The sequence below is a fragment of the Panthera pardus genome, unplaced genomic scaffold (assembly GCF_024362965.1).
Source record: "Panthera pardus isolate Hobbes unplaced genomic scaffold, ASM2436296v1 HiC_scaffold_1, whole genome shotgun sequence".
Classification (NCBI taxonomy): domain Eukaryota; kingdom Metazoa; phylum Chordata; class Mammalia; order Carnivora; family Felidae; genus Panthera; species Panthera pardus.
The window spans coordinates 54,974,980-54,996,065 of record NW_026526654.1 but is presented as its reverse complement, the minus strand read 5'-3'; the positions used below and the strand labels follow the sequence as shown (position 1 = coordinate 54,996,065).

Genomic DNA, 21,086 nt, shown 5'->3' with positions numbered 1-21,086 from the left:
CATTCCTTAACTTTTGGCGGGGGGGAAGCCTTTTTTTTCTTTCCTTTTCTTTTCTTTTCTTTTCTTTCCTTTTCTTTTCTTTTCTTTTCTTTTCTTTTCTCTTTTCTTTCTTTTTCTTTTCCGAGGTGAAATTCACACAACATTATGTTAACCTCTTTAAAGTGAACATTTCAGTGGCATTTAGAAAATTCACCACATTGGAAACCACCGCCTCTATCTAGTTCCAAGACATTTTCATCATCCTGTGTATATTAAGCATTTGCTTCTCATTCCCAGCCCCTGGAAACCACCAGTCCACATCTGTTTTTATGGATGGACCCCATATTCTATGGATATTTCATATAGATGGAATCATACAATATGTGACCTCTTGCTTCTGGCTTTTGTAACTTAGCATAAAGTTTTCAAGGCTTTCCCATCCACACTGTAGCATGAATCAGTACTTTATTCCTTTTTATAGCTGAATAATATTCCACCATGTTTATATACTACAATTTGTTTATCCATTCATCCACTGATGGACATTTGGGCTATTTCCACCTTTTGGCTATTAGAAATAGTGCTGATATGAACATGCATGTACATGTATTTTTGGAGTACCTGTTTTCAGTTCTTTTGGATAGATACCAGGAAGCAGAATTCCTATGTGATACAGTAATTCTATGTTTGACTTTTGCAGAAGCTGCCAGCCTTTTTTCTCCTTAACTTTTTAAGGTTCTCTTCAACATGAAAACTAAAGTTTTAGACACTATATCCTGAAAGTCAGCATTTCTTGAATTGCACCCAGAGTTTATTTTTTTGAATCAAACTCATTAATTACTAGATTAATTGTATCTGTCTCTTTGAACAATATGAGCTTCATGAAAGGTATTCTCAGGGTGCCTCGGTGGCACGGTCAGTTAAGTGTCTGACTCTTGATCTCTGTTCAGGTCATGATCTCATGGTTTATGAGATCGAGCCCCCAGTCGGGCTCTGTGCGGACAGTGCAGAGCCTGCTTGAGATTCTCTCTCCCTCCCTCTCTGCCCCTCTCCCCCAAGCACTGTCTCTCTCAAATAAATAAATAAATAAATAAAAACTTTTTTAAAAAGTCATTCTTACGTTAAATACAGTTATATAATAGAAACTAGAATTTTCTCCAATATGTTGGGCCTTGGTAGAGGGGATGTAACTAATGATTCTGGTCATTGAAAAAAGCCTAACATTGCTTGGGTCACCATAAAACTCACCCAGCTGCATTGTCAGTGACAGAAAGAGTCAACAGTTTTATAGAGGATTGTAGTAAAGTTCTCATATTCAAGTAATTTTTATTTCTATTTCATTTACCAACTTGCTTATGTGTCTTTAATATAACTAACTTAAATCATACTGGAACACAGCAGGGAAGGAAGGCAACAAGGAAAAATGGAAGAGAAAACAGAGAGACAAAAAGCTGAGGTCAAAAACCTAATGTCACATTAAGGAAAACATTTTTTTAAAAACAACTTTGTCAGTTATTTGTTTCAGGACTGCAATTAACCCATAGATTATTCATACTGAGAGCCACTTTTAATAAAATAATCCCATGTCTGTTCAAATCTCTTTATTTTTCACAATTAATATTTATGTCTTTCCTGTGGGAGTTATCTTCTTGGCTGGAAATTTAAATATCCCAATAAAAGGCCTTTAAATAGTTTTTTCTTTTTTTTTTAATTAACCATCCCCTTTTCTAACAATTTATGTGTCAAACTGGATGTTTAAAATTATTATATAGATAAACCATGGATGGACCTTCATATCTGAGCATTCTACTATTGTTTTTCCATGGCAGGGAAAATGCTGATGAAATGAATATCATTCTAGGTGAGAATATTTATTTTCATCTAACCCCTTGCAGCTCTCTGGAATGTTTTAAGGAGAATTAAATAACCCTTGAGAATTGAAATGCAAGGATGAAATTACATATTATTGTGGCCATGCTATGTCACATTTTCTTTTATTAAAAATGAATACATCGGTTTAGATTTATTTGACGATGGTTTATGCCTTCAGAGTCCAAGCTTTAAAGGTTCGTTCCATACAGTAATACTTCAGCAAGATACATCTCCCTTGTCTGCAGGATCTCATTTATAAGCTAGGCTCACCGTCTGCTTCCTGCAGTAATAAACGCTCTTGCCTGCAAGATTTTAGATGAGATATTGTGTTCCCCCTCTTATCCCCTTTTCAACCCAACACCCTGTTAGAAGGGTGTTTCTTTTTTGTGGCCTTTAAAGGGAAAAAACTCACTTGACTCATTTTTCCAAAGCAGGTCTTTTAATGTGTTTGGAATTGCTTTCTGAATACTGTCTCTCATGCTACTGTTGAGGTGTTTTGTTATATGTGAGATAGAAAATAGGAAAAACCACTTAGATGGCTGCTTTCTCGATTAAAAAAAAAATACCGTTTCAATTCAATAAAAAATATTTTTCTCCAGCCTCTGTGTCTTTGAGGCTTTTGAGGTTTAAATAACTTATATAACAACTGGGAGGGGGTGGGGGGGTGTATTCAAATATGCACTGAAAGCAATGTGAAAAATCTGCCACCCAACAGCCTTAAAACCCAGTTTCACAGGAGCGATTTTTAAAATAGAAGATGATATATGCTCTCAGAGCATGCTTACTTATGTGTGCAGGGCATAAAGTCCTTCTATTGTCCTCCCATAGACTCTCCTTCCCAGAAAATTATCAGACTCATTTCCCAGCCATTGGTGGCTTAGAAGGCGAAGGAAGCCATGTCAGACTCCGTATAGGGCTAGTCCGTTCTGGATGCATCCATTTCCCTGCTGTGTTTCTGGCTGGTCTATCTCTTCTGTAGCTCTCTGTGCAGCTGTCCTCCCTAAGGAAGGCTTTCTGACGCAATATAGGTTTCAGAGAATTGTAAAACATTAGTAGCATAGACAGAGGATGGTCAAGCAAATGTGCATTCACTCCAGTGATAAAGGCGGGAGAAGGGATGAATGGTGTCTAAGAACATGAGCACTGGCCCAAGGAAGAGCTGTCATCTGACAACGGTACCCCGGAACAGGACAGTCAGGCAATTAATAACTTGAGTCTCTATCTCCTCATCTATAAAATGGGGACAATATCTGCATTGGAGCTGGTTATAAGGTTAAAAGAGTTACTGAGGGATTAATACATGGTATTGTTAGCACTTTATTTTAAATATATCTTTAAAATAAAGGAACTACCATTTAAAACCAAATCTAATTACACAGACTACATAGAATTCAAGTTTTTTTTTTCCTTTAGAGTTAAAATCCCCAATTCCTCATCTTCCAACATTATCAAACAAAACAATAGACATAACAAAAACCTCCTGGAGGAGAGAACTTTTAGAAATCTCCATTTGAAGTGTGGAACATGAAGCTTTGGGACACATATTGTCACTTCCCCCTCAGTTAATCTGTCTATGCCCCATTCTTACTTGTCTAGCTCCATGCAGCTATACGGTATCTGGAGGCCCTTAAAAGATTTTCATTTTATTTTTCCTGAGATGATAAATATTTTGGCATGACTGATTCTCAAACGTTAAAAGACTGGAAATAGAGGGAGAAAATCAGGCCTTCCAAGTTGTAACTGGAGGAAATATTCTTAGCTCTGTTTCCCTTAGCTATGTTTGGTTTAACTGTACAACTTAATTACATTGCAATAAAAAAGTGTATTATGAAAGTAACCACGCCAAGGACCACATACAAAGAGAGCACACTAATGCTTTCATTTATTTTGTTGTATAAGGGAATAACCTCAGAATGATTTTCTATAATATAGAAGATAAAATATGTATAAATGGATACTGAAGGAGCCATAGGGCTCCTACTACGTGCTGGCATTGCGTTAGATGCATTGTTGTAGATGTTCCATAGACAGACTAGTCCCTGCCTTCTCAGAGCTGATAATCATGGGAGAGAAATAAGACATTTCCACAAATATCAAAACTATAAATCATGTGGGAAGCACAAGAAAGGTTAAAAAGTATTTATGGGAACAAAAAAAATAATGGAAGTGAATACTTCCTGCTGAGACCTTTAGGAGGGCTTTGTGGAGGGGTGGCATTTAAACTGAATAGGATTTCAACAGGGGGGACAGATGAGGTTAGGATGATCCAGAAGAAGAAAAACTGTGAACAAAGGCACGAAACAGCGAGTATCTCACGTGGCTGAATACATAGGAGCAGTGAGAGAGAAGACATATTCTTGTCACATTGTGGGTCACATTGGGGAGGGTGCACATATTTTAGGGATATTGGCAGGACATGAAAGATTGGAGAAGAAGAGTAAGGAAGAAGGAAAGCTCTCAGAGGACATAAAGATATCAAGGAGAGGCCATCCTAGAGAAACCAGAAAGAGAAAGTGTTTACTGCTAGGGTTGAGGGAGGGCAGTGGAAAAAAAGGGATAAAGAAAAGAACAATTGATGACATGTACTATTACTCTCCTCTGGACATGTGGATGTTTCTAGGTTGATGCAGAGAGAAAAGAGGAGGTGTAAGAAGGACCTGCCAGGAAAATAACATCTCTCAGCACTCAGCTTAAATATGACTTGTTTTAGGAAGTCTTCATGGTCCTTAGCCCTTCTGTCTAAATTAGATCAGATTCCCCAGCTCTCTGCTCTGTGTTAGTCAGGATGACAAAAGGAAATAGGTAGCACACACAAACTGGAAAACTGTTGGGCTCAACAAGGAGATGATTCGCACAGATGCATGCAGGGTTAAGGGGAGCCCACCGGGGTTGGTGAGGAATGCTGGACTGATACATGAGAGCTGTGACTGTCCCTAGGCCTGAGTGACCAGAAAAGGAACTAGTCCCCAGGACCTGAAGAGAGCAATGCAACTACTGCTTCCCCATGGTGTGCTGGGAGGGAGCCGGGAAGTAATTACCCTGACCTTGATCCCCTTCTGCCCTCTTATCTTCTGCTGAACCCCAAGGGAAGCCAGACAGCAAGGAAACTCATGGGTGTGGCCCAGAGAGGTCAGCTTCCCAGGCCACAGAGCAGAGCAGGAAAAGTAGAGATGCATATGGAAGGGCCAATGGAGATTATTTACTTTATGTGTTTTCATAGTTTCTTAGTTTCTTATTTAGAGCTCTTGTCACAATTATAAGTAAAAATTGAATTACATAATTAGTTGTTCAATGTCTGTCTTTGAATTCAAACGTAAACTCAATGAAGGCAGATACCCTCAGGGTCTTTTTCTTTGAGTATTTCTGGTACCTGGGCCAGTACTTTACACATGGAAGATCTCAATGAACATTTATTGAATGAATAAATTAATTAAAACAAAATAAACTTTACCTTCTTTAATATATATTGCAGGTGTTTTGAAAACAATAAAGTTCCAGAGAATTCAAATGAAACATACTTTACACTGAGCTTTGGATTAATTAAAAAAAAAAATTTTAATGTATGCTTATTTTTGAGAGAGACAGAGCATGAGTGGGGGAGGGGCAGAGAGAAGGAGACATAGAATCCCAAGCAGGCTCCAGGCTCTGAGCTGTCAGCACAGAACTTGACTCAGGACTCAAACTCATGAACCATGAAATCATGACCTTAGCTGAAGTCAGACACTTAACTGACTGAGCCACCCAAGTGACCCTAGCTTTGGATTAATTTTAAGCTATACCTAGGAGGAAAAACTGTTGTGTTGAAAATTTTTACTCCTAGTTGTTCCTGTTTTTTATTATTTTATTTTATTTCATTTTACTTATTTTAGTTTATTTTTTTGCTGTTTCTCTTCCCTTAATGTAGACCCTTGGGATAGATCTTTGTGTGATCAGCAACATGATGCTGAAGGTCCCTCATATCTGTCATCATTCCACATGTAATTATCATGGCTGGCCCTATAGGAGAAAATTTCCTCACAGAACCTTTTCATGTCTCTGAATCTTCTACAGACTGCAGACATTGCTTATTTTATTTGTCTTGTGTTCATCAAATAATGGTCAATAAACCTGTATTGACAAAAAAAAAAAAATTCACTTAAATGAGTAAGAGGATTCTTTATCAATTGCATGTGGGTCTACCAGAGAGATGTTAAATGTGAACTATGACAGTTACAAGGGAGAGACATATAAAGTAGGGAGAGTCATTCATCTATTTATAATTATTATCAAGGAAACCCTACCTGCTAGACACTGTGCTAGAAGCTTGGGATATCATCCTGAACACAATAAGCATATTCCCAGCTCTGAAAGAATTTGCAGCATTACGAGAGGTAGAAGGGAGTGGGGTAGAGTAGTAGGGGAGGAGCAGGTGGGGAGTGGGGGAGAGAGATCTGGCTGCCCAGAAGCTATGGAAGGGCAATTGATTCAGACTTGGGGGTGGAGTGAAGAACGCTAATCGCTAATCGGGAGAGACTGACATCTGGGCTGTGCCTTTAAGAGTTGGAGGTAAGGTGATTAGGAGTGTATTGCATGTATAATGGATGCCATTAAAAGGTGTGCTAAAACATGCAATTTGCATTTAAACAGATTACCTTCCAGGCTGTTTCGTGCAAAATAGACTGGAGTTGGCCAGGGGTGGAAGCATAAACCCATTAAGTGAGGAAGAAGAAGAAACAAGATGGGAAAAAAAAAATGTCCCTTACATGTCTGGCTTGAGCTTATGGAAAGACAATGTTTCCACTATGTGAACTGTGAAGACTGGAAAACAGATGATTTCAAGGGGTGGAGGATGCCTTGGACAAGTAAATTTCAGACACACAGCAGACACTGAAGTAGAATGGTGGAGGCAGAAGCCAGACTGAAATTATTTGAAGAAAAAAATGAGAATAAAGAAGTAGAAACAAAGCGTAGAACCCATCTGGTGATATTTTGCAGAGAAAAGCAAAGGGGAAGTAATGAGAAAGCAAAAAGGAAATGTTGGGTAAAAGGAGGTTGTTGCTTTAAATAGGACAGCCAAGCTCGTCTGGTGTGCCGATGGGAATCTTCCTGTAGAGAGAGACTGATAATGTTGAAGTGAGAGGAAATAATTCAAAGGGGTGAAGTCTTTGAGAAGGAGAGAAGAGATGGCAGCCAAGACACAAGAAGAGGAAGGTAGGAAGAGGAAGAGGAAATACAGGAAGACAGAGAACATGAGGAGTAGGTAGGTTTTTCTCTTTGGCATTAGGAAGAAGAAAGAGGTCTTAATTCTCTTTTATCAAAGAAGAGTGAGGAAAGCTGGGCTGAGGGAGTAAGAAGAGGTGTGGGAAGGTGTGAGAGTGGTTTCACACCATAGGAAAATACACTCAGTAGAGAAATGTGATAGGATTGCTGGGTACTGTCGGGTGCTTGTTTGGGGTCTGTAATAATGATCAGGATGCCACCGGTCACTGCAGAAGTCCTGAGTGTCATTTTCCTAGCATCGTTTAGCAACTTTGATGCAGGCATGTGTTCAAACAAGTTGGAGTTTTGACAGGTGAATGTGATATCTTCATCAGAGGGACAAGTTGGTTGAGGGCGGTTGCCGGGGAGCGATGGACCATGAAATCTAATCTGGGAAACAGGGATGTGAAAACAGAAAAGGAATGATGAATAGTAGAAAGTGGTTACTGACATATGTTAGAACCATGGGTAGAGGAACAAGTGAGCTGGAAAGATAGGAGGTGGTATTTGAGAAGTAGAGTAGTGAAAGTGCAGTTTCAGAGGGGGTGCCATCACTGGTGATGACTAGGGTCATCGCCATGGGTGAAGATGGCTGAAGTGAAGTGTGGAAAAAATGTACTGGAATTGGAGGGGCCAAGACCAGAGAGACCAGATGTGTCAGCCTTGTGAGGTCAAACATCTCTGAGAATAATGACAGCTATAAGGGCGGGGAAGACAGTGAACCAAAATCTTCTATGAGAGGACTCTAGGAAGGAAGTCAACATTTGACAGCCAAGAAACAGAAGAAAATGTGGCAAATAAGAAGGCAGGAGACTCAAAAGATCTGGGCTTGGTTGGAAGAGAAATGGCTTGGGTATGGAAATGAGGAGCATTTTATGCTTTCCTTCTGGTCCTGAGATGAGAGGAGTGTGTGAAGGTTGCCAGGGAGTGGTATCCTCAGGGAACAGCCAGGTACATTCCAGAAGGTGGAGAACCAGAGGATTTTGCTGATCGTGGATCCAGAATTCATGGATCTAGAAGGCATGGGAAGGGCTAACAGAGGTCAGGAAAGGGTGAGGGATTGGGTAAGACTAGGCACTTCTAGGAGGCACAGAGTCTGGAAAAGGGACAAGGGACAAGACTAGACGGTTAGGGATAAAAATGGAGACCGTCTTGTGGCTACAGACAGAAACTGGGAGGAAACTGTAAATACTGGGCTGAAGACAAAGAACTATTTCTTCTGAGGTCTCCAAAATAAATGTTTTCTCCCACTGTTTCTCTAAAATTGATATTGGCTCTCTTCGAAGGAATGAGGGGGGTGCCAGAAGGACTAAAAGGGGAGAAAAATTGAAAGGGAGAGAAAAAAGTTTTCTTTCAGTCATTTACAAACAGTTTTCTTCTGATCCAAATATCATGAACTGTCCTTTCCTGACAATTTGCAGAGGATAGAGATTTTAAGAAGAACGTAGCAATCCCTTATAATTTCCCCCACTAGAAAATACCACTGCTAGTATTTTTGCAACATTCTTGCCTGCCAGCCCCCAACACATATATTGGCGTTTTCACGGAGATGATACATATACAGAGCATCACAGTGGGAACGAGGAAAGCTGGAGAAGCTCACCTTCCACAGCCCTGATGGTCTCAAAAAGCGGTGAGGGGTTGAGAAGTGTCTAGGAGAGTGGCAAATGTCCACAAAGGCTGATCTGGTGATGTCAGCAGGAAGTCAGCAAGGGATGTGTAAAGAGTTACCGTGCAACACTGAGTGCTCAGAGAGATAACTGGATTCTGCCAATTCCTATCCGCCCCCCTCCCACCCCCCAGGATTCTCAATGTGGACATTCTGCCAACTCCCACTACTCCCCTACACCCAAATTACCAAAAAAAAAAAAAAAAAAAAAGTCACTGGAGAGCATCAGTTATTCTAGAAAACTTACAGCAATTTTTAAAAGATCACATCAGCGAAACTGAGTTTCCAATTCTCCCCTGTAATTGCTACAAATGCCGTTAGATTAGAATCATACTGTGGTATGATTCTCCTTCTCTCCCTAGCTGTAAGCTTAAAAATGAAATAAAGAAAAGAGGAAATTTTAAAAAAACAAATAGACTTTAATTCAGATGTTGACACACATCATAAAAGAGGAAATGACTTAAAAGAATATGGTGGGCAACTTATTTTGTCAGATAACCACATGGTGAGGGAAGAGGGGGCCCGACTCCTGATCTGAACCCAGATCGTCTGCATTCATCCTGAATTAGATAACGTAATTGAGACTTATGTAAGAGTTTTAATTTTTTGAAGTCTTTCAAATACACTCTAAAAGAATTCCTAAACAAAATTTCCATACTAAAAAAAACTCACATGCTGTCCCCCCGCAAAAAGTTTTTCTTCTGTACCTGTCTCCCATTCTAGTGTGTAATACAACTCCCAATAATTCTTTTACTCTTAAGAGTCTTAGTCCCCAAGGTCACGATTCCTGCTCTTGCTTTTTCTTGACAGCACAGAGGCATGAAGTGGCAGCAGGTGCACAAAGCTGCTGACCTGGAGAGCAGAGAGGTGGACAGCTCCAGGCCAGGAGGGCTGCGGGACCCGAGCAGGTGGGCCAGGGGACGGGCAGGCAGCAGAGACAAGGAAGTGAGGAGGATTCACATCAGGGCTGGGACACCATGGGGTCTGTGGTCCCTGACCAGAGGCAGAGGTCAGGGAGAACTAGCAGGCAGGAACAGCACCAGGCAGCTGCAAAAGGAGAAGTATGGCACTTAACACGTCAGTGAAACTTTATCCTTGGACAAACTTCCTTCCTGCCCTTGCTTCTGAGTCTTTCTCAAGCCACAGTGGCACTGGGTAAGTAAGCAACACAGATGCATGACCAGGTAAGGGTTTTGTTTTTTTTTTCCTTTAGATGCGGCCTGAAAAACAAATGCATATCAAATCCTCATGAATCTTTTCCCCTAAGGTTTTGAGCTTGAGATAAAAATTCTCCTGGGTTTGTCCTTACTGAATGGATAAGGGTTCCCAGCGAATAGATTTTTTTTTCTTTTAATTAACCAGGCAATTGTATTCTTATCCATTATAAGGAGGACCCTCAAAGGACATCGTCTGCCCATGGAGTCTTATGTCCTTCAGAAACCAAAGATGTCCTCTTATCTCTTCCCTATTGCTTAAAGGGATGGGGACAAAGGAGGAAAACATAGTTAAACCAGCACCCATGACTTTATTTCTTATTCCCTCATTCTGATTCTTCATTGCTTTCCCTCTTTCATTCCAACTCTTCAGTTTCTGCAAATTTCTCCTCTTATGCAGTGTTTCTGTGTATTTTTAGCTGATAGCTAAATCTGAGAATAATAACAGCTACCTTTAGAATAGTGCCCCACAGAGAGTAAGTCCTCAGTAAATAATCAATTGAATTAATTTAAATATGATTGTCATTATTAGCGGAATAAGCACTTATTATATGCCAGACTGCATTTAACATTTGTGATTTCACTGTACCTTCACAGTAGTTTGAGATTGGCATTTTTCTCCCCATTTTACAGAAAAGGAAACTGAGTCACAGAAAGGTTATGCTGCTTCTCTCAGCATGTACCAACAATGTCTGCTGTTAAATGGTGGAGTCAGGATCCAATAGTAGCAGTCTGAACCAGACCTTAATGATGAGGGGTTTTGTTGTTTTCATTTGTTTTAATTTGAATTATAGTTAACATACATGGCAATATAGGTTTCAGAAGTAGAATTCAGTGATTCATCACTTACATACAACAGCCAGTGCTCATCACAACAAGTGCCCTCCTTAGTTCCCATCACCCATCCAGCCCACCCCTCACTCACCTCCCTCCATCAACCTTCAGTTTGTTCTCTATTGTTAAGAGTCTCTTCTGGTTTGTTTCCCTCTCTTCTCCATCATGAGGGTTTTAAGGGCAGTATGGTCGGCATTGTAACCTACGATGGGATTGGGAGCATCAAATCTAGGAGGTTGTAAAGATATTTTGTGAGTATTCTTTCTAAATTTTGATTATTAACAATTTCAAACAAGTAAAAATAAGTAGAATAGTATAATGAACCTCCCTATATTATCATCCAGGTTCAATAATTATCTATCTTGTTTTTTCTAAACCTGCAGTCCCCACCATTGCCCTAAATCATTTGAAACAATTCCCAAATATTGTTTCATGTGTAAGTATCGTATATATCTCTAAAAGATACTGACTATATTTAAAAAATCAGTAACATTATTTCAGCTAAAAATAAAATAAAATAAAAAATGAGACTACTCTGAGTCTTTAGATACTTAATTTTTAAAATACATAGTATACCTTACAGTGGAATGGGAGAGGGAGAAAGCTGTTTTCTGATGCATAGAGGTGCCCTGAAATGTAGAAAGTCTAGATGCTTCTTTTAACTGTGGATACTCATTGAAGGTAAGGTGAGGTGTTACAAGTAAGGAGATTTAGTATTAGGAAATATGCTGCAGTTCAAGTATTGAGATCTTCTTTTGACCTTAAATACAATGCTGGGGAAAATGGGCCTTACTATACATCTTATTCCCCATCACCAGATTTGTGACCTGCCATCTTTCAGTGCTACTGCTTTCCAAGGATACCTTTTTCTTCACGAATTGCTACCTATTGAAGTGATACTCATTTCGGCCACGCAGATCCAGACAGTCTTTGCCTCCACCTCTCTGGTATTTTTTTGTTGACCGCATATTTCCTGGCACATAAGCAATCTGAAAATGGCCAGCTCTTCTGAATTACACACTTATTTTAAATGTGTCTGTTCGTGTCAAATGGAGATGTTTATTTTTAGAAGATTATTGATAGAAACTGGGGAGCAACATTTAAGTATCTTCAGTTTCCTGAAAGCACGTTGAATTCTCCATTAGATGAGCCACGAATATTGTTCACATTATCTTTCTAACATTGCACGCTTCCTTTGTATATTTAAGTCTTCCTCAAAGTATGTAGAATTAATGTTAAAAAATAAATACCTACTATGAGTCAGGTATTGTCTTAGACTTGAATATGAAATAGTAAATAAAACAGACACAGTTTCAGCCCTCTCACAAGAGACAGACGTTAAACATACAATCACCTAGAATATAAAATTAGAAACTGTGAAGGAAAAGAGCAAGATACTAGAAATAATAATGGGAAAGCCCTCTTTGAATTGGAGGAGGGAAGTGGCAGAGGCTGTTGTGAGAAAGTAATATGTGCTGTGACTTGAAGGATGACCAGAGTCAGCTAGATGAAGTGTGTGAGGAAGAGTGGTTCAGGCAAAGGAAACAGCATGTGCAAAGACCCGGAGGCATGCAAGAATTTGACAAGTTCAAGGACCCAAAGGAAATCCAGGACAGCTGAGTATAAAAGGCAAGTAAAGTGGGAGATGAGTTGGAAAAATAGGGAGGTTCTTGTCGATCACATTAAAATACTTGAATTTCATGTGAAATGAGAAGCCATTGAAAGTTGTTAAAGCTGGAGAGTGATTTAGTCTTTGAAAGTATTTTAAAGATCACCTTGGTTGCTGCAGGGAGCTTTAGTGGAGGACCTTAAAGAGAGGAACTGGGGAGGCTAATTAGGAGGATATGGCAAGAGAATGTGTCCAAGGAGAAAGAAAGAGGCCTATAAATTGAAAGTACATTTTGGAGGTAGAACCCAGGAACCTAATGATGGATTGTTTATCTAATACAGTTAACCTTTGAACAACATGGGTTTGAAATGCAGATCCACTTATATGCAGATTTTTTTTTATAAATACAGTGTAGTATTATAAATGCAATTTCTCTTCCAAATGATTTTCTTAATAACATTCTTTTCTCTAGCTTACTTTATGATAAGAATGCAGTATATAATACAGATACAAAATACGTGTTAATAGTCATATGTCCTTATGTTATCAGTAAGGCTTCCAGCCAACAATAGGCTACTAGTTAAGTTTTGGGGGAGTCAAAAGTTATATGTGGGTTTTTGACTGCACGAGGGGCCAGCTCCCTAACTCCCACATTGTTCAGGATCAAATGTATAGCTTATATTGAGATAACCAACATCATTTTAGGTTTTGGGCTTTTCGCATATCAATCCTAAATATTGATGGCCCTGCCACTTGTATGGTCTCATTTTATACTGATAATAATCAATAATACTCATTGAGCACTTACTGATTGTCAAATGCTGTGCTAAGTGCTCTACTTTGATATCTCATTGAATTCTTCTTCTGATCCTATGGAAAGATTTTTAGAGATTAGGAAATGGACATTTACAGAAGTTAAGCAACTTGTCCAGCCATTTGGCTTACAAATAACACATCTGGGATTCAATCTCTTTTCTCCAATTTCAAAACTTGTTTTCTTAAGTACAAGCTGACATTGCTTCGGCATACCAAAAGCAAGAATGATATAATCACCTGCTTCTCAAGTGGTTCTAACAATCCCTGTCTCCTGCTGTTTACTCCCTTATAGAATCTCCTTCCTTTGTGTGTAGTATAGACCTTGTGACTTGCTTCTAACAAATAGGATATAGCAAAAGTGATAGGATGCCACTTGGACAGTAGATTTTACAAGACTGTGATTTCAGTCTTAATAGCACTCTTTCTTGCTCCCTCGCTCTCATGCTCTGATGCAGCAAGCTGCCACATGAACTGCCTGATGAAAAGCCCACAATACCAGGAATGAGGAATAGCCCAATGTAGAACCGAATCCTGCCCACCAACAACCACGTGAGTGAGCAGGGAAGTGGAGCCTTCCCTCCTGGAGCGTTGAGATTTCTGCAGCGAACACCTTGATTGCAGCCTGTGAGAGAATCTGAACAAAGGTCCTAATTAAGCCATGCCCAGATTCCTGACCTACAGAAATTGATATAATAAATATTGTAGCTTTAACCAACCAAGTTTCAGGAACAATTTGTTACACAGCAATTGACAACTAATACAAATGAAAATGTCAGTGTTAATGATATTAATTATCATAATATCTTGCATTTGTGTAAGGTCTCAAATTTTTGCAAAGCAGAAGCAAGTTTCAAAATAATAAAATTCGGGAAACATATTACTAATCATCTTCCCTTAAAATATAGCAGCTGCGCTTGAAAGTACCACCTGCATTTTCAACAAGAAAAATTGGTTTATTCACCTGGTTTTTATTGCCTTAATTCCCATCTCTAAAACCATTTGAAACATGCTATCTAGCAAGGGACTTATTATCTTCTTTATACTAAGTTATTAGTAACAAGGCACGTTTAAACCATCTGGCCTGGATGTTCTCTTGGACTTCAAATTTGTAGCAGGCAGTTGGATTTCTTACCCTGTTCTGGGGTTTCCTAATCCCTATATCAATTCCCACTCCAAGAGAGGGACATGGATTTTAAGCTGTCAATCAGTATTTTGCCAGTTGAGATGAAATATAAAGGGCAAAAAAAAAAAAAAAAAAAAATTTACATAAGTCCAGGGCTCAGATTGGGCAAGACCACAAAGAATCTTTCTAAAAAGTTTTCCCAGAAGGAGCTAATTACTGTGGGAGAAAGTAATCTTCATGTTTGGCTTGAATAACCACAGAAACAACAAAATGCAAATATTTAAAAAATGATGGGAAAATTAAAAGGAGAAAAACTTTTGATTGCACTCTCACAGGGACTTAACTTTTTTTTTTTTTGATGCAGTGAGTATAAGCGTAAATGTATATACCTGCACATATACATTTACAGAAAGAGAAATAAAGGACATATACGAAACATTCATTCATTTCACAAATAGTTTTTGAGCATCTAATAAGTGCCAGTGAATGTAAGAGATATAACACAGTATAGAACAAACACAGTCTCTACCCAGACAAAGCCCAAATTCTAGTGAGAGAGATAGATAAGTAAAAGCTAAAGCAATAAATCAATAAATAATTACAAGGTGTGATAGTGATTGAAAGTGAAAAGGAGGAATTGTTTACATTGGATGTTCAGAAAAGGCTTGTCTGAGAACTAAAGGCAGGGTGGGGTCAACTATGTCAGGAGCTGGGGGAAAGCTTTCCAGACAAAGGAAACAGCAAATACAAAAGCCCAGCGATCAGAACAAGCGTGGAATGTTCTAGAAACTGTTAAAGGTCCGTGAGCCTGTTGGAAAGTGAGGTGAGATGAAGTGGAGCAGTCATCATGGGCCAGATCATTTTGGGCTTTGTAGGCTCTGGAAAGGAGTGAAATTTCACTCTTAAGTTTAAGAGAATCTATTGAAGGCTTTTAGGCTCCAAACGGCATCATCTGATTTATGTGTTTAAAAGATCGTTCTCATGGCTGTGTATAGAACGGACTGTAAGCAAGCAAGACTGGACATCAGAAGCTGAGTAGAGAGAGGTACTGGCTTGGAGCAGAGGCTGGCAATAGACATGAAGAATAATGGGCAGATTTTGGAGGCAGGATGAAAAGGGTGTACGAGCTAAAGGAAAGGATGAATCAAGGAAACCTCTTAGGTTTGGTGTTTGAATTAAGTGAATGTGGTGCCATGTATTGTTCTGGGAGGTCCCTATAGAGATCTCTGTATTGAGGCACCCACGAGATCAGTTTTGAACATGCAAAGTTTGAGACGTCTGTGAGATATTCAAGTAAAGCTATAATTTAGGAAACAGGATATCTAAGTTTGAGCTGGATATAATAAGTATAAAGCCAATTTTATTCTCTGATTGGCCTAAATTACAAATATACACAGCATGTGCTTGGTGATTTAATTCTTTGATTTCTTAAGGAACTGATCTGAATCTCAGATCCCTTTCAGTGCTTTTACATTTTTCATTGTCTCCAAACACAAACCAATATCATTAAAAATGTTTGTTGTTTCATGCTTTTTCTAATTTTTTAGTATGCTAATTTTCCTCTATAAAATAGGTTTCTCAATTAGTTATGGAAAAGGGGAGAGAGTACTTGCTCTAAAGCAGGCAGGGACAACATAACATTATTTCACTCACACATAACAACTCTCTAATATCCTTTTTTTTTTTTTTTTTTTTTTTTTTTTTTTTTTGCAGGTGAGGAAACTGAGGTTCACAGTATTGAAGTAACTTACCCAATGACATATGGTTCAGATTGGAAGCCAACTTTGGTTTTGGCACTAAAAACCATGTCCCATCTTTAGAGAGGCTATAAAGCACAGAGTCTCTCCTTCTGTTTCTCTTTTAGTTCCCATATTTCTTTGCACTGTTTTTACATCTCTTTTATAGTTCAACACAACTGAACTCAAGAAGCACTTAGAGCATCCCTGACATTTGTGTTGCTGTTGGCTACACTTCTGCTGAGTTTTGGACATGCTCTGTTCCTCACCTCCACCACTTGATAGTATCCTGCCATTGTCTCAGCTGCTTAATAAAAAGAAAGTCTCAATATCCGCTCTTCCCACAATGTCATAAATAGCTGCTATTGCCTTGGCAATTTTCTGGACCTCTGCATCCAGTGAGGATTGGCTGTTACCTAAACTGTTCATTTTCTCCTGGCCATAATCCACAGGAAACTAGATTCATTAACTCTGAGGCTTGCTTAATGGAACAAACAACTTGATTTTCTTCCTCTTTTCTCTTTGTTCTTCCATAATATGTTTTCTTACTATATTTCCTATTCTGTTGTTTCGCTATTTTCCTTTTATGTTGTTTTAAAAATAATCCAATGACCTTTCCCAGTCTCCGTTTTTCCCCCTGCATTTGTATTTTCCAGACTAGTACTATTTGAATCTTAGTACTTATTTATTTAAACAAACTAATAGCCCTGGCACAGGACTTGATTATTCTATTTCAGAAAGAAACTAGTCATTAGAAGATATACACATCTTAATCAGATACACTAGGCAAAGGAACTCCCACATTATTTTTCAATACAAACTCCTCTGCAGTGATTTCTATGTGTCAGTCACTGTTATAAACTGTGAGCTATCACTCAATCCTTCCAGCCAGTCTCTGAGAGTGGCTACTATTATTATCTGCATGTTTCAAGCGAAGACACCCCCAACAAAGTAGAACAGGTACTCAGAATAGAAAAATCTATATTCACTTTCACACATGGAGATGGAATCAAACCCTAATCACCTGACATTAGCATATATTTGGGGTATTGCATAAAAGGGAAGGGGGAAGGAACCAGAAAATGGGGTTTCTGATTATGTAAAGATGTGGTCTGTTCCCAGGAGAAGAGAGTGGAGTTGCAGATGGAGAGAACTGAAGAAGAAGGCATGACTTATCCCATAAGCAGGAGAGGCAGGCTATGAAGGAAGACTGACCTCCTTGCAAAGGTAGATGTCTCTGGTGCCCTTGCTTTTGATACGAAAATAAAATGTTTTATGTTAGCTAGAACATTATTCTTTTCCTGCTAGCACTCTATAGAGAAATTTGCATATACCTGCACAGTATGGTAGAGACCAAAGAAACATGGTGGCCTCAGGGAAGTGGACTATGGGTCAGGGTTCTAAGTAGTGATTGGCAGTACTCTTGGGTGGTCCCAGTGGGTGGCCCCAGTGGGAGCAGTTGTAGAGAAGCATTCTAGGAAAATGTAAAGCCAAAACCTGGCTACTGTATAAAGATTGCTATGAATGGGGAAAAGAGGGAGCTAGGAAACATTTGTATTTCATAACACATACGAATTGCTTATATGATAGGAAAAGAATACAAATATGATTTTTCATATGTAAGCTTATGTCATTGTATGTTGTATTGTGACACCCTGATGGCATTTGAATGTTAAAAAAAAAATCACAAGAGCAGGAGTAGCTCATCACTTTGTACAGGTATCCTTGCACAAACAAGTTTTTGGTGAGAGTTACTGGCTTATCAGTAGCAACACAGTTGAGTTCTATTTGAACCACAAAGCATGCATGACCTAGAGTCAAGTATTTGGAAAATTAAAGATCACCTTAAAATAAGCCTACACTGTAAGCGTAACCAAAGAATGCAAAACAAATTAAATCGATAATGATAAAACTAATAGTCTTGTATCATTAAAGAGTAAGAGTCATGGTGAATAAGAACTATGACCAATCCAACATAATGTCATTGATATACTGATTCTAAAGGAAGTAGGACTTTCAAGCATCTGTAACACGTAAGTAGTAGACCCTTTTTGCAAAGCTGCTTACCAGCTGGTAGAATACTGATTTAGAGTCTTTGGTAAATTCTAGAATAAGTTTAATTTAGCTCATAAATACCACATTTGAGGAATTCTTAATAAATCACTCTCTATAACAGTTAGGAATGCTTTGGGCCGCATATTACAGAAAACTCCAGCTGACAGTGGCTTAAGCCATAAGAATATTGTTCATGTAACCATAAAAAATTGGGTGCTTCTGGTTTGGGGATCAGATGAGCAGGTCCAAATTTTAGGGCATTTGGCTGATGTATCTGTGATTCTCTAGGTCTTTCAAAAGGCACCAGGCATCCTGTTCTCAGGCCTAAGAATTAAAAGACAAGAAGGAAGGGTATGGCCAGAGTGGTGAGGAGTTTCTCTTTCATGCCTTTCTGCTTTTATCCAGGAGGAAAAAATCTTCCCTAGAAGTCTACTCAGGAGACCTCCTCCTATGTCACATTGACCAGAACTGTGTCCTAGGAGCAAATCAGCTTCAAGGGAGACCAGAAAGATGAATCTATATATTTTTTTTTCTTTTTTTTTTTTTTCCCCAGCTTCTAGAGAGAGAAATGAGCAAGGAAGAAGGAATTTGAAAATGGTTATTGGAGGGGCGCCTGGGTGGCTCAGTAGGTTAAACATCCGGCTTTGGCTCAGGTCATGATCTCGTGGTTCATGAGTTCGAGCCCCATGTCAGGCTCTGTGCTGACAGCTTGGAGCCTGGAACCTGCTTCGGATTCTGTGTCTCCTTCTCCCTCTCTGTCTCTGCCCCTCTCCTACTCGTTCTCTGTCTCTCAAAAATAAATAAACGTTAAAAAAATGTTTTCATGAAAATGGCTATTGGATAGTCCATTAATGAGTATTGGTCATATTTTTTTTTGTTTGCAATCCTTTACTTGGTCTGGTTTTCTTAAAACATAAAATCAAGCCTCTTTATCATGACACAGGTTTTTCATAAACAGGCCTCTGCCCACCTCTTTAGCTTCACCCCCCACCCCCACCCTATCCCACAGGCAACCTGGGTTTTGACAATTATGGACCAACTGCAGTTTCTACACCTCAGCATTCTGTCCTATACTTCTATGTCTTAGCTTTCCTATTCACCCCTTAAAGACACAGTCAGTGAAGTATTTTCCAGCCTTCTCTATCACTGTAGGAAAAAAGTCATTCTCTCCTCCTCTCCAGTTCCCACAGCATCCTATATTCTGTGCTATATTCTGTGCTATAGCACTCGATCACATGGTTTTGATTCTGATGGCTTAATTGTCAGTCTTCCTTACCCAGCCCGGAAGGACAGGATTTTATTTTGTCATCTTTGTGCGGCACGTTGCACAGCATGAAGCATGTAATAATAGAGCCATAAAAATTTGTATGAATGAATGAATGAATGAATGACTATATCATTGGTAATCACGCAAACCTTGATGGCCTAGGTATAAATGTGCTGGATATAGGCATGATTTTTTTTTTCCCTCTTTCTTTTTTCTTTGGCCGTTTTGCTGTGTTGCATATTTTTTCTCTGGACGCTCATCTTACTTGTGTAGCACAGGACTAAGGGGCTGCTTTCCAGGTGGCTGCTTTGTTCATTGTCATTTCCTCCTAGCATTCTTCCTAAGCCTCAGGCTTAGTCTGACACCTTGCTGCATTTCCTCTCCTTGCATCTACAGAGGGTCTCTCTGTGTTCTCTGCCTCCAATGCCAAGGCCACACAATCTCGACAGGCCTCAAAAAGGCCCTTTCCTACCAAAGTAAACCTCCTGCCTCACCACTTTGTTACTGGTTTTTCTCATCTCATTTTGTCATCACTCTATTCTCTAATGCGATAGAATCTTCATGAGAAAATACTTTGTTTAAAAAAGGAGACTCGTTTCCTATTTAAAGATCTTCACCAAGATCGGCAAAGAAAGCAAGAGAATACATCATTTCTAAGGTACTCATTGGTGTCCTTTCTTGCCCCGCTCACTTAAGTCTGGGATTGGGGGGTCAGCAGGAAACATTTTACTCCTTTCTGCCTGTTATTTATTTATGGTTCTGAAATTGCTCTGTCTCCAGGAAAGAAGTAATATTTCTCTTCCCAAATTTTCTCACTGACTTTCAAAGGGGCTTAAATACTGACTTTCCCACTCTTCAGATCTAACATACACTACACAATAGGAATCTGAAGTTGCATTTCTAGGTGCAATCGGTGTATATGTGTAGGGGGTTTGAGAGACTTTGTACTCAGGGCTCAGAATTAGGAACAAGCTGAAGGATTTATCAATGGACAGGGGAAAGAAAGAGCACACAAGTGACAAGGGCACAAGCCTCTCTCCTATGAGTTTTCATAATAACTTGACTTTAATATGATTGGTTAATTAGAGAACATTATATTTTCTTGGATTGAGAATGGGAATTAGCATTAGTTGAAACAAAATTGCTGTTCTGGTTGCAGACAGCTTTGTTTCAATGGCGAGGTGATAAGACAATGGGGGATGAAGGTGATAAGGGCGTGTCTTTAAAAATTTTTTTTTTTAACGTTTATTTATTTCTGGGACAGAGAGAAACAGAGCATGAACGGGGGAGGGGCAGAGAGAGAGGAAGACACAGAATCGGAAGCACGCTCCAGGCTCTGAGCTCTGAGCCATCAGCCCAGAGCCTGACGCGGGGCTCGAACTCACGGACCGCGAGATCGTGACCTGAGCTGAAGTCGGACGCTTAACCACTGAGCCACCCAGGTGCCCCAAAGGCGTGTCTTTAGATAAGTGCTGGGCTGGTAGTAGCTCTGGTGGTGACTTTCTGGAAAAGAAAAGCAATTAGTCTTGCAGTGCAGAGGAACTGGTACTCAAAAAATACGTGGGAATTTTTAGTTGCCAAAACAACTGGCATGGGTGGGAGATTTATTGGCAATTAGCGGTTGGAGGCCAGAGATACTGGATGCTCTGCAAGGTGCAGAACAGACCCACACAA

The 21,086-nt window shown here is 39.4% G+C and overlaps 1 long non-coding RNA gene across 1 annotated transcript; it reads left to right on the top strand.

Annotated features, from left to right (window-relative positions):
• The first annotated feature begins 6,802 nt into the window (after positions 1 to 6,802).
• LOC109247148 (uncharacterized) lies at positions 6,803 to 19,100 on the top strand. Its single transcript, XR_008420871.1, has 6 exons — positions 6,803 to 7,090; positions 9,569 to 9,942; positions 11,625 to 11,753; positions 13,687 to 13,780; positions 17,213 to 17,317; positions 18,699 to 19,100. It is a non-coding gene; the product is annotated as an uncharacterized LOC109247148 (long non-coding RNA).
• The last annotated feature ends 1,986 nt before the right edge of the window (positions 19,101 to 21,086 follow it).